The sequence below is a fragment of the Panicum virgatum genome, chromosome 2N (genome assembly GCF_016808335.1).
Source record: "Panicum virgatum strain AP13 chromosome 2N, P.virgatum_v5, whole genome shotgun sequence".
NCBI classification, from domain to species: Eukaryota; Viridiplantae; Streptophyta; class Magnoliopsida; order Poales; family Poaceae; genus Panicum; species Panicum virgatum.
The window spans coordinates 57406589-57420191 of NC_053146.1; the positions used below are offsets into that span (position 1 = coordinate 57406589).

General features: G+C 53.9%; 1 long non-coding RNA gene across 2 annotated transcripts; it reads right to left on the reverse strand.

Annotated features, from left to right (window-relative positions):
- Nucleotides 1–1595: 1595 nt before the first annotated feature.
- Nucleotides 1596–12861, reverse strand: LOC120658468. 2 transcript variants are annotated; one of them, XR_005668672.1, is made up of 3 exons: nt 12646–12861; nt 11956–12216; nt 1596–1763 (listed from the first exon to the last, which is right to left on the reverse strand). It is a non-coding gene; the product is annotated as an uncharacterized LOC120658468 (long non-coding RNA). The 2 variants fall into 2 exon arrangements; XR_005668671.1 differs by lacking the exon at nt 12646–12861 and having other exon boundaries at nt 11956–12299.
- Nucleotides 12862–13603: the final 742 nt, after the last annotated feature.

A 13603-nucleotide genomic window follows, 5' to 3' on the forward strand; every position in this document is an offset into this window, starting at 1 on the left:
ATACTCTTACACCCGCACCCCGTCTTTGGCCTCGTTTGGTTCGCACTAGAATTTTAGCGTGATAATGAATAGTGACATTTTGACTATTAATTACGATATCAAACAAAGACAGTTTACAAAACCAACTCCAGAACCTCACGCTAGTGACTTTGAAGAATCTAATAAGACCTTTTGACCGCGCGATTAGAGGATGGTTACTGTAGCATCACTGTAGTCAATCATCGATTAATTACCGTCATTAGATTCGTCGTGAAAAATTACACCCATCCCCAAAACATTTTTACAAATAAACTTCATTTAGTACACCATATATACGAGATTCTCTTCTCGAGAAACGTGCGTATTAGAATAGTGGAATAGCCAAACAAGACCATTGTGGAGCTGACAAAAGGAGAACATATCCTGTGTTACAAGACCGTATTACCGTTTGAACTTACACTTAAATTTGTGCATCTAAAATTCCAACAAAAATATGAATGAATAGAGCACACAAGCATCTACCATCATGCAAAATTTTAGATTGAACCAAAATTTGGGCAAGAAGAAACAAAAAAGAGAAACTTGTACTTGAATAGTAGCGGGTTGCAACTGTGCATCGCGGACCCGCTAGCGCTACTGTTCACACGCAGATTTCACTTTTTTGTTGCATCTTGCACAAAAGTTCGTTGCATCTCAAATTTTGCATGATGGTGGAAGATGACATGGACTATCCATTTATATTTTTGTTGGAATTTTAGATGCACAAATTTAAATGTAATTTCAAATGGTAATACGGTACTCGCTCCGTTTCAAATTATAAGTCATTCCATGAATTTTGGAGAGTCAAACCATCTTAATGTTTGACCAAAATTATAGAGCGAAACATAAAGATTTATGACATTAAATAAGTACTCCCTCCTTCCCCGTTTATAAGGCATGGTGGAACATGACACGGTCTTCTAAACAACACTTTGACCATTTATTTATCATATATTATATCACTTTTGATTATAAACTTATAATCATTGTAAAATATATTTGATTATGAATCCAATCATATGAAATTTGCATTATAAAAATAAAAATTTAATAGTCAAATTATTGGTCAAAGATGACAAGGTTTGAATCTTGATATACGTGTATGCCTTATAAACAGGGAAGGAGGGAGTATACTATAAAAATATAACTAACAAAAAATCCAATGATACTTAATTGGTATCGTAAATGTTATTATCTTGTTGTATAAATTTGGTCAAACTTGAAAAAATTTGACTCTCCAAATTTCTTGGAATGGCTTATAATTTGGAACGGAGGGAGTAACACCGTAAGGCCTTGTAACACAAGATAAGTTCTTTGCTACCTCGTGGTCGGATGTTTATCAGTTTATGTCTATTAGCTTTAGTTTTTTTGCCAATATTTGATTTTGCTAAACAAGAAGTGGGAATAAATACATATCAAATATTTTCAAATATAAAAACTCAAGATTCTCAAAAGTAAATAATATCATGTCTGAAAAATTATCAAGCCCTAGGCAGACATTCTGATTTAATCAAAAATTGCAATGACTCAACAAGAACATGAAAAACATCTCCCGGAAAGAGAATAGCACATCCAGGGAACTAACAATGTTCCATACAATAGATTTCTTAAATCCAACAATAATTTCAGTTAACCAAAATATAAGGAAACTCCCGAGTGCTTTCACACAAAGCTGATGACTGCACCAAGAATACTGTTAGCAATCTGTTGTTGGTTATCTACGCAGTCCTTTGAAAGAAAAAATTCTGAATAAACAGAAAATAACACTGTTAGCAATTGTGACACATATGGCACCACTTTGTACTGAATTACAGGAAGTGAAGAACTATACTGTCAGTACGATGTAGCAGGTATACCCACCCCTACTGCAGCAAGACAGGACTTGCGTAGTCATCCATAACTACACCTTAAGGGGCGGAGCAGCCGGGCCCCAGGGAGTCAGGCTCTAGCCTCACCGGGCCAACGGCCCCGGACCCGTTCCCTGCTCTGGGAACGGGTCTGGTGACGCCACGTGTCCCTGAGGAGGGGAAGCTCCGCGCCAACAGCCAATGGCTCGGAAGTCGGACCCCCCATAGGGGTCCGGGACCTCCCCGCGTCCGTCCGGGCCTCCCACGCGCGTAGAACCAATATACCGCCGAGGTGGGGTCCGGGGCGCCACGTGTCCCGCAGGCGCAAGCGCGGGGGCGAGGCTTCCGCTGGAAGACTCGCCCACCCACCGCATTCAATGCGGGTGGTTGAGGCGTGCTCTGCCACTGCGGCACGCGGGGCAGCTTTTGTCAGGCCTCACTGTAGACCGCATATTACCGAGGTACACAGTGCAGCCGCATGCGCCGCATCTGCGCAGAGCCCTTCTGCCACATTAAATGGATACGACGGCACGTCACCTTTTAATCATACCACCTACGCCGCAAAGCTACACGACCCGTTCAGCTACGCGGCAGGCTACGCCGCAAGCTACGCCCTGGCGCCGTTTCGACAAGACAGGGCATGGCTATGCCGGACGGAAGATTCCCACGGGCAAAGCAAGTAAATCCCGGAATAAGATCTTTCCCAGGCGTAGCACCATAATAGCGCTAGGCCATTCATATTAAATACAACATCGTTGGGCCCACCTGTCGGGGACTCAACGGCCATGTACGCGCCTCCCTTGAGATATAAAAGGGATGCGCTCGCTGCACACGCAAGTCTCGCTAGTCTCTCTGGACTCTCTAGAGACCCTCTCTTGACACTCTCTAAGGCCAAGGAGAGCACAAGCAGTACAACACACAGTGGACGTAGGGTATTACGCTCCGGCGGTCCGAACTACTCTAAACCTGCTGTGTTCATCGTGTTCTTGCATCTAGATTGGACTAATCCTAGCTAACCCCCGAGTACTCACCCTCTGGGTTTAGGCAGGTGCCCTACGCCACCTGGCTGTGGGTTTGCACACCACGACATTTGGCGCGCCAGGTAGGGGAAGCTTTAGCTAGTTTTAGCACATCTCTTGCCCATCTCCATGGTTCGGGTGGTTGAGCACTCCCACCACGACGACGACGTGGAGATGACGAAGGGTGTGGCGTCATCCGCGCCACACGCCTCTCGCCTTCCTGCGCTAGGGGCAACCGTGCCCGTGGAGCAGCCACCGTCGGCAGCGGCGCGCGCTGCACGTCGGCAAGAGTCAGGGCGCCCGTCAAGGGCCCCCTCACAAGCTGCAAATGGCAGAGCGCTGGCAGCAGCGAGGGAGTTGCTTCGCAACCCTCCGGCTGCTGCAGCCTTGCCAGATGCCCTGAGGCAGTGGCGGGACGACGTTGACCGTCTCCTCCATCTGGCTCATGCCTCCCCCAGTTCTGCAAGGACTGGGCAACGACCTCCGACTGGCAATGCGGTGGTACCCCACCACCAGCGCCAGGTCGGTGCGTCAGCATCCTTGCGCTCCCCCATGGTGAGGGGTGCGCTAACAAAAGACCTGCGGGCGGAGCTCAACAGCAGGCGCGCGGGTGAGGACGCCCGCATCTCCGTGGAAAGGGCGCGAGAACGCCGCCTCAACATCGAGGGCCGCAACCTCAACGCCGACTTGGATACAGCGGCACCCAAGCCTCCGGGAAACGCACGGATACAGGCGGGCACACCGGTGGCTGGGGTGGGTTGCGCTGCGCTGGCGGATCACCTCCGCGCGGTGGCATGGCCGTTCAAGTTCCGCCCGCACCTGCCGAAGAAGTACGACGGTACCACTAATCCGTCGGAATTCCTGCAGATGTACGTTACCGCCATCACAGCAGCTGGTGGCAACGATGCTGTCATGGCGAGCTACTTTCATATAGTCTTGACTGGGCTAGCCCGGACTTGGCTCATGAACCTCACTCCTGGGATGATTCAGTCCTGGGAGGAGCTCTGTGCGAGGTTCACTGCGAACTTCGCCAGTGCGTACCAGCAGTATGGTGTGGAGGCTCACCTCCACGCCGTGAGGCAGAAACCCGGAGAGATGCTCTGAGCATTCATCTCGCGCTTCACCAAGGTACGGGGTACCATTCCTCGTATCTCTGATGCATCTATCATTACTGCTTTCCGTCAGGGGGTACGTGATGAGAAGATACTCGAGAAACTAGCGACGCACGAGGTGGAAAGCGTTACCACGCTTTTCTCCCTGGCTGACAAGTGTGCCAGGGCCGCTGAGGGCCGCGCATGGCACTCAGCCCCCCAAGACGGAGACGCCAAGGCTGGTGGCTCCGGAGCTACCGTCCAGGGCAGTGGCAAGAAAAAGAAGAACAAGAACCGGGGTCGTGGGGAGCCACAAGCCGGCGGTTCGGTCACTGCAGCAGCGGAACAAGCTGCTACGGCAGCGGCTGGGGGCCAGAATGCGCATGGCAAGCGTCCGCGCCCGCAAGGTGGCAATGGAGGTTCATGGCCAATTCATCCCACCGCTCGCCACAGCGCCGCTGACTGCCGCGAAATCCAGAAACTCGCGAAGCGGGTCAGTGGGCGGCGTGAGCAGGCCTCCAAGGACGGCTCACCCCCTCCTCGCCAGCGGTCTGGCAAGGATAAAGCCTCTGATAGTGAGGCCGCTGCCGGGGAGAAGGAGCTGGGGTACCAATCTCCCGCTCAGGAGCTGAAGGGCGTTTACAGCCACGACAACTCCGACTCTGACAACGAGGAGCGCCGCAAGAAGCTGTACGTAATGTATGGCGGAAGCTGGGAGCTTGTCTCCCGGCGGGACGTGAAGACCCATCGCCGAGAGGTCCTTTCGGAGAAGCCGGGGGTCCCGAAGGCGGCGCCGCACCACAGGTGGAGGAACACCACCATCTCTTTCGGACCATCTGACTGCCTGGAGAACATGGCCGGGGCTGGTGTACTACTCTAGTCACCGCCCCTGTCATAGCCAACATCAGGCTCTATCACGTGCTGATTGACGGTGGGGCTAGCCTCAACGTCATCAGCCATGCAGCGTTCAAGCAGCTGCAGATCCCGGAGTCCAAGCTGACTCCCTCTCGCCCATTCTCCGGAGTGGGCCGACATCCGGTGTTCCCTCTGGGGAGCATCACTCTGCCGGTCATGTTCGGGACCGAGGAGAACTTTCGCACAGAGAGCATCCAGTTCGATGTTGCGGAGGTGAACCTCCCGTTCAATGCCATCATTGGCAGGCCGGCTCTCTACCGCTTCATGGCCATTGCCCATTACGAATATTTGGCCCTGAAGATGCCTTCTCCTGCCGGTGTCCTCACCGTGCGGGGTGACCGCACCACTGCCGTCGCTGCAGTTGAGAAACTGCATGTTCTGGCGGCAGAGGCTGCACGTTCCGAGGCGGACCCATCCACCTCGCGATCCAGGGCGCCCGCAAAGGCACCTAAGGTTCAGCTGTCTGATCCGGACAATGTTCCCGTGAAGATCGTGCAGATCGGAGCGGACTCCTCCAGGACCACCCGCATCGCGGGAAACCTGGAGGAGAAATAGGAAGACACGCTCATCACTTTCCTCCGGGAAAATGTGGACGTGTTCGCCTGGGAACCGTCATAGATGCCCGGGATCCCCAGGGAAGTGATCGAGCACCATCTGAGAATCTACCCCGACGCCACGCCGGTACGCCAGAAACCTCGGAAGCAGTCCGTGGAGCGGCAAAACTTCATCCGTGAAGAAGTCCGCAAGCTGCTACACGCTACCTTCATCAAGGAGGTCCACCACCCCGAGTGGTTGCCCAACCTGGTCGTTGTCAAAAAGGCCAACGGAAAGCTTCGGATGTGCATCGACTACACCAACCTCAAGAAGGCATGTCCTAGAGACCCCTATCCTCTTCCACGTATCGATCAGATTGTGGACTCCACCTCCGGGTGTGACCTTTTGTCTTTCCTAGATGCATACTCTGGTTTCCACAAGATTCAGATGTCTAGAAAGGATAGGAAACATACTGCTTTTGTAATAGTGGATGGACTTTATTGCTATATTGTCATGCCATATGGTCTGCGGAATGCCTTACCCACGTTTGTGCGAGCTATGAACAAAACTTTCTGTAATCTAATTAGAGATATAGTTGAGGTGTATGTCGATGACATTGTAGTCAAGACTAAGGTAGGGTTAACACTAGTTGAGGACTTGTCCCTCGTCTTTGACCGACTGTGCGCCACGTGCACTAAGCTGAATCCCGAGAAGTGCGTTTTCGGCATCTCGGCAGGGGAGCTGCTGGGTTTCCTGGTCTCACATCGAGGCAAACCCAGCCAAGATCAAGGCGATCGAGGCGATGAGGCCTCCTGGCCGCATCAAGGACGTCCAGAAGCTTACTGGATCTCTGGCCACTCTTAGCCGCTTCATTTCGAGGCTGGCTGAGAGGGCCCTCCCCTTCTTCAAGCTATTGAGAAGGTCCGGTCCATTCACTTGGACTGAAGAGGCTGAACAAGCCTTCCAGGAACTGAAGCAACACCTTACCTCACTGCCAGTATTGGTGGCTCCAGAGCCAGGTGAGACGTTGTTTTTGTATCTTGCTGCATCTGCAGAAGCGGTCAGCATGGTGCTGGTGGCCGAGAGGACGGAGCAAGCTCGCCAGGGGGACACCAGGGTCTCCCCGGCCAAAAATGGTGAGCCGGGCCACGGACATGGGGGTCCAGCAGCCACTCCTCTGTCTGAAGGTCTGGACCCCGGACAAGGGGGTCTGGAGGAGCCTCGACCCAGTGGGAACCCAGAACCGCTGGGGGCCCAAGGACCTGACGTGGTGGACAAGGGTGAGACGGACCCGGTGGCCAGGGTCCGGACCATCCAGAAGCCAGTCTACTATGTCAGCGAAGTCCTCCACGAGGCAAAGGCCAGGTATTTTGAGACGCATAAGCTTATCTATGCCATACTTATTTCATCCAGTAAACTGCGCCACTATTTTCAGGCACACAGAGTTGTCGTAGTGACCTCTTATCCGCTGAGAGCGATCCTGCACAACTCCAACGCCACGGGCAACATCGCCAAGTGGGCAGCAGAGTTGGCTGAGTTCCAGCTGGACTTCCAGCCCCGCCATGCAGTCAAAAGCCAAATTCTGGCTAATTTCATAGCAGAATGGACTCCTTCCCCAAGCAATTCTGGGGGTCCGGACCTCAACGCCGGACCCCCGGAGCCGGAAGTCAGGACACCAGTCTTCACCGAGCCCCACTGGACACTCTTCTTCGACGGGTCCGTCCGCAAGCAATGGGCTCGAGCTGGTGTGGTCCTCATTGACCCAAACGGAGATCAGCTGAAGTACATGGTGCACCTTGAGTTCAAGACCACCAACAACATGGCAGAGTACGAAGCTTTGATCTTTGGCCTGACACAAGCCCTGTCTCTGGGGGTCCGGTAGCTCCTGGTGAAGGGAGATTCTCATCTAATCATCAAGCAGGTCCGGTGGGATTGCAGCTGCAACAATCCCTAGCTCGCGGCATACCTCATTCATGTGAGGAAGCTCGAGAAGGACTTCGACGCCTTGGAAATGCAACAAGTTCCCCGCGAATTCAACTCAGCAGCAGATGATCTCTCCGCGAGAGCATCTACCTGGGCACCTGTGCCCGAGGATGTCTTCGAAAGACAGTTGCTGAGACCTACCGCCCAGCCTGCCGAACTGGGTGAAGGGGATCAAGCTAGCACCTCGAAGCTAGCGGTCCCAGCGGCATTCCATCCATGGTGCCCGCCCAGGGTTGTGTGCACTGTTGAGGACCCTGGAGACCTCATAGCACCACTCCCACCTGCTCAGGGAGGTCCCGATGCATGGATCTCCGAGATCCGGGACTACCTGAAAGACAATATCCGTCCTGATGACGATGTGTCCGCTGAGCGCATAGTACGATTGGCTAAACGCTACGCGGTGGTAGAAGGGGATCTCTACCGCCGTGGCGCCAATGGTATCCTCATGCGGTTCATTTCCCAGGAAGAGGACCGCGAGTTGCTCGCGGAGATCCATGGAGGCGAGTGTGGAAGTCATCCCTCATCTCGCACGCTTGTTGGTAAGACCTTTCGGCATGGCTTCTACTGGCCGACAGCACTCCAGGATGCAGCTGAGCTGGTAAGGTCCTGCAAAGCATGCCAGTTCCATGCAAAGCAAATACACACACCGGCTCAAGCTCTGCAAATGATCTCGCCCTCATGGTCATTCGCCGTATGGGGCGTGGATATCCTGGGGCCGTTCACCCGGGGCGTCGGCGGGTACCGGTTCCTCTACGTCGCCATTGACAAATTCACAAAATGGCCGGAGGTTACCCCTGTGGTGAACATCACCAAAAAATCTGCAACGCATTCCTCAAGTCCATTGTGTGCAGATTTGGCATCCCAAACCACATCATCGCGGACAACGGGACCCAATTCAAAAGCAGACTCTTCCAAGAGTACTGCGAGGATATCGGCATCCAGCTATGCTTTGCGTCTGTGGCACATCCCCGCAGCAATGGACAGGTCGAGAGAGCGAATGCAGAGGTCCTTAGGGGACTCAAGACCCGCACCTATAACTGCTTGAAGAAGAATGGTGCAAAATGGGTTGATGACCTTCCGTGCGTGCTATGGGGCAATCGGACCACACCTAGCCGAGCCACCGGGGAGACCCATTCTTCCTGGTCTATGGGGCTGAAGCATGCCTTCCCCCGGAAATCCACCTAGGCTCACCACGGGTCCAGGCTTTTGACGAATCCATACAGGAACAACTGCGGCGTGATGATGTGGACTTCGTTGATGAACGAAGGTGGCGAGCAGCAATTCGAAATGCACGGTACAACCAAGCGCTCAGGCATTATCATCAACGGTTCGTGCACAGTAGGGAGCTCTGGGCTGGGGACCTCGTCCTAAAGCGGATCCTGAACCGAGCAGGGCTCCACAAACTCTCCCCTAGCTGGGAGGGTCCCTTCAAGGTTACAGAAGTATGCCAGCCCGGATGCGTTCGCCTTGCCACAGAAGAAGGGGTGCCGCTACCCAACCCATGGAACATAAAGCATCTGCGTAAGTTTTACACTTAGACAGAGCAGGAAATGAAATTTTCCTTTGTAATAAGATAGAATTAGCGTGCGGTCCAGAGCGGTGGGGGTCCGTCCTCGTAAACCCGGCCTCTGGCATCCATCGCACCATCGGCTAGCATTAACGCGCAGCCCAGAGCGGTAGAGGTCCGCCCTCATAAACCCGGCCTCTGGCATCCATCACGCAAGCCATGTATATCAAGTTGCAAAGGAAAGATTTGTTCCCAGTTCTGTCTTTGTGTCAAATTTTTATTTCACATTTCGATTCTCGAGCTTTTCCCTTTCTAACCCCCGCGCGGACTTCCACTCTTGTCGCTACAACTAAGATCTGTATTGAGTTGCTAGATTGCAGTACAGGTCCGGACCCCCTTGCTGCTGGGAGAGGGGTCTGGACCCCTAGGACCTGCTCTGGAGAGGGGGTGCTTGTTTCCTGAGGTGGTCCGGAGTCCTGTGTAGCCGCTTAGCCGGTTCTGTACCCAAAGCCTACACGCTCCATCACCCTGTAACGAGTGCTCTAGTACCCGGAGTTGGGTAATTTGGGGCCCGGACCTCGTTCTAGCTCAAGGGTTGGCTTCCTAAGTCCTACACGGCAGGTCCAGCTCCATATCTCAAAGGATCGAGTACGACAGAATGGCCTCACCCACTAGGGAGGGGTCTGGAACGTCGGAGCCAGGTTCGGTAAAGTCGTGATTGTTTCCTGGAGTGGTCTGGAGCCCTGTGTAGCGGCTTAGCCTGGTTTCGTACCTTAAGCCTACACACTCCACCACTCTGTAACAAGCATTGTGCTACCTGGACCTGCGTATTCGGAGCACCGGACCTCATACTAGATTGGGGGCCGGTTCAGAATAGGTCCCGCGGGCCTGCTACTAAGCTTTGACTTTGAGTGGTATGCAGGTTGAGCCGTAACTGGTGGTAGCTAGCCTCAAACCATTGAGCCTACCTACCAGGGGCCCCCGCATCGGTTTAAGGCTTCATGCAGATCGAGGTCCAGTCTCGTGGTAGACAGACTCAAACAACTGAGCCTGTCTCTCAGGGGGCCCGGAGCGTTCGCTTTGAGCCAGATACCAAGGATCGATTCTGCATGCGTCAAACAGCTAAGTTGCAGTATCATTACTACCATCCCAGCGAATTTGATTTTCCTCTCTGTAGTTTTTTCTGCTATACAGGGAATAAGTCGCTCGTTTGACTTGCAATCTATGATACACCTATGCCCAAGGACACTTGCTCAACCTCATACGGGGGTCCGGAGCGTCTTCTCGGCTCGGATGGCAGATAGGTCCTAACAACTGAACCTATCTACCAGGGGGCCAGGGCACCGGGGTGCTGCATACCGCAAACCAGAGCAACTGACAAACAGCTAAGTTGAAATTTTCTTCTATTAAAATTTCAACAAGTACAATGTTTTTACATAAAACAAAAAACAAAAGTTCTACTGTTGTGATGGTTCAGCTCAGGAATCTGCAGGCACCCGCTTGAAATAAGCAGCTACAAAGTCAACAACCTCCCGCACGCTTTCCCTAGCGGAGGTCTCCGTCCCCACCACTGGACCATCGACCACGGGATCTGAACCGTCGCCCGTGCGCGAAGCGAGGCGGAAGCTGAGCTGACGTGCGCGCACGAAGCGCCGGCAAGACAAGGCTTTTTGGGAACTGCGATGGTGGTAAAAATTCCATTTACCCCGGCCGCAACAATGCCGAGCGTCGCTCGCGTGACTAGGTGTACCACTGTGTGTGGGGGCCATGAGCCAGTAAGCCGTTGCGATGTGATGAGGCAGCGAAAAACCCGATGGATGGTCAAAGCTGGACAAGACTCCTGCAACGCACACAGTCTAACACTAGAGGCTTCAAGTTTTGCAGAGCCAGATCACAGTAGTGGCCCCCACCTGCGGATTCGTCGCCTCTCCCTAGGTGGGCCCGGGGTCCACTGTCGGTACCCTGTAGCAGGGATACCCACCACTACTGCAGCAAGACAGGACTCGCGTAGTCATCCATAACTACGCCCTAAGGGGCGGAACAGTCAGGCTCTCGCCTCACCGGGCGAACGGCCCCGGACCGGTTGCCCGCTCTGGGAACGGGTCCGGTGACGCCACGTGTCCCTGAGGAGGGGAAGCTCCGCGCCAACAGCCGAGGGCTCGGACCCCCCATAGGGGTCCGGGACCTCCCCGCGTCCGTCCGGGCCTCCCACGCGCGTAGAACCAATATACCGCCGGGGTGGGGTCCGGGGGCGCCACGTGTCCCGCAGGCGCAAGCGCGGGCGCGAGTCTTCCACTGGAATACTCGCCCACCCAACGCATTCAATGCGGGTTGTTGAGGCGTGCTCTGCCGCCGCGGCACGCGGGGCAGCTTTTGTCAGGCCTCACTGTAGACCGCATATTACCGAGGTACACAGTGCAGCCGCATGCGCCGCATCCGCGCAGAGCCCGTCTGCCGCATTAAATGGATACGACGACACGACACCTTTTCATCATACCGCCTATGCCGCAAAGCTACACGACCCGTTCAGCTACGCGGCAGGCTACGCCGCAAGCTACGCCCTGGCGCTGTTTCGACAAGACAGGGCATGGCTATGCCGGACGGAAGATTCCCACGGGCAAAGCAAGGAAATCCCGGAATAAGATCTTTCCCAGGCGTAGCACCATAATAGCGCTAGGCCATTCGTATTAAATATAACATCGTTGGGCCCACATGTCGGGGACTCAACGGCCATGTATGCGCCTCCCTTGAGATATAAAAGGGAGGCGCTCGCTGCACACGCAAGTCTCTCTAGTCTCTCTGGACTCTCTGGAGACCCTCTCTCGACACTCTCTAAGGCCAAGGAGAGCACAAGCAATACAACACACAGTGGACGTAGGGTATTACGCTCCGGCGGCCCGAACCACTCTAAACCTGCTGTGTTCATCGTGTTCTTACATCTAGATTGGACTAATCCTAGCTAACCCCCGAGTACTCACCCTCTGGGTTTAGACGGGTGCACTACGCCACCCAGCTGTGGGTTTGCACACCATGACATATACCTTCTCTAATCTGTTCATGGTTCCAGATGTTAGTCTAGAATCGAATAGACCAAGCAGAATGATAGTTAATCCCCTGATAAGATGAGCCTGAACATGCTCCTAGTATTAGATTATGGCATTATCTAACTGAAAAGCAATCATGGCATCTCAAAGTTCAGGAAATTTTGTGCTGCAAAGGCAGCTTACTATGGAAGAACATACTCTGAAGAAACATGGATTACTTCCATCATGCTCAATCATTCAGGCAGTGTATATCACAACCTGCAATGGACGGGGAAAATTCATGTCTCTTTTGAAGAATAAATCATCAAATTGCAAAGCATGATGATACGAGAGGGAAAATTGACTTCAGGGGCAGAGACAGGGGGCGGGCAGGGCCGGCCCCCCTAATGCTCCCGTAGCACCATTAGCGAAGGTGAAACTCACCTAGTGATGACATGCGGTAAGACAGTTGGCCCCTTCAATCACTGCTTGGCTCTCCCAATGATCAAATCCTGGCTCCGCCCCTGAGTGACTTTCCATAGATTGAATATTGGGCGCATCCCTTTCTATAGATCACATGAGAGGGAAAAGTGACTTCCTATAGATCTAAGCTAGAGTTCATCGTTGAAGACAATCCACGAACAATGAGCAAATATGGATGAAAAAGGAAGCCATTGACACAAGGAGGGAAGGCAAATTAAGGCAAACCTTGTCAGCGGAGATCCATCCATCGCCCCGAGCTCGATGGGGGAGATCCAGCATCCATCCATGGAGGTAACAGCCTCCTTCAATTCCTACGCTGCCTCAGCGCAGCCTCCACCTCGAGGCCGGCGGGCCTTCACGCGGCAGCTTCGTCACGGCCGCCGGCCGCAGCCCCTTGCTGCAGCCTCGATGCGTAGCGTTTGGCTTCCGCGGCCTCCGTGGTTTTCACGGGTCGAACCCACAAACCAGTAGACCACCGTTGCCTTCACGTGGGTCCATACCGGTCCGGCTCCAACCCGCGCGAGAGACCGTGACGACGGTTCCATCTGGGTTGGTGCGGGCTGGTACTCGGTTTCACTAAACCGGTGAACAGGGCCGGCTTTCGGCCGGCCGACCGCCCGCTCCCGCTTTCTCCTTGCTGTGGACTGTGGAGAGCGGACCGCTCGCAGGTCGCAGCAGCGCAACGCGAGTACGCGACGCCCCGCAAGCCCGACGCTCGCGCCGGTGGGGACGCCGGGACGGACCGGGCGCGTCGGGGGGGGGGGGGGGGGCGGTGAGGTTGGGACTTGGGATGGATGGATTGGAGCGGGGCTCCGCGCGCGGACCGGGCGGCCCACACGCGCCCCCGGTCCGCGCTGGTCCGGTCCGGTGTCTGGACTCTGGACGCGCCAAAAGCAAAAGGGCACCGATTTTACCGACAGCGGCAGGGCTCCGCCGGGTCCGATTAGCAGCAGCTGACGCCACCTGCTTTGAGGTTTCAGCAAAGCAGTTACGAAAATGCCTTGGCTTGGTACTAGCTCATCCTCCCGGTTTACCCCGATTTTAGCGTAACCACGTGTTCCTTTTTCATGTTTTTGCTGCGACTGCGATAATTGACCTTGTATCGTCTACAATGTAGCAACCTTTTTTTTTATCGAGTTGCCATACATTTTGAGGCCAGTCGTTTCGATCTAGATAGGATGGG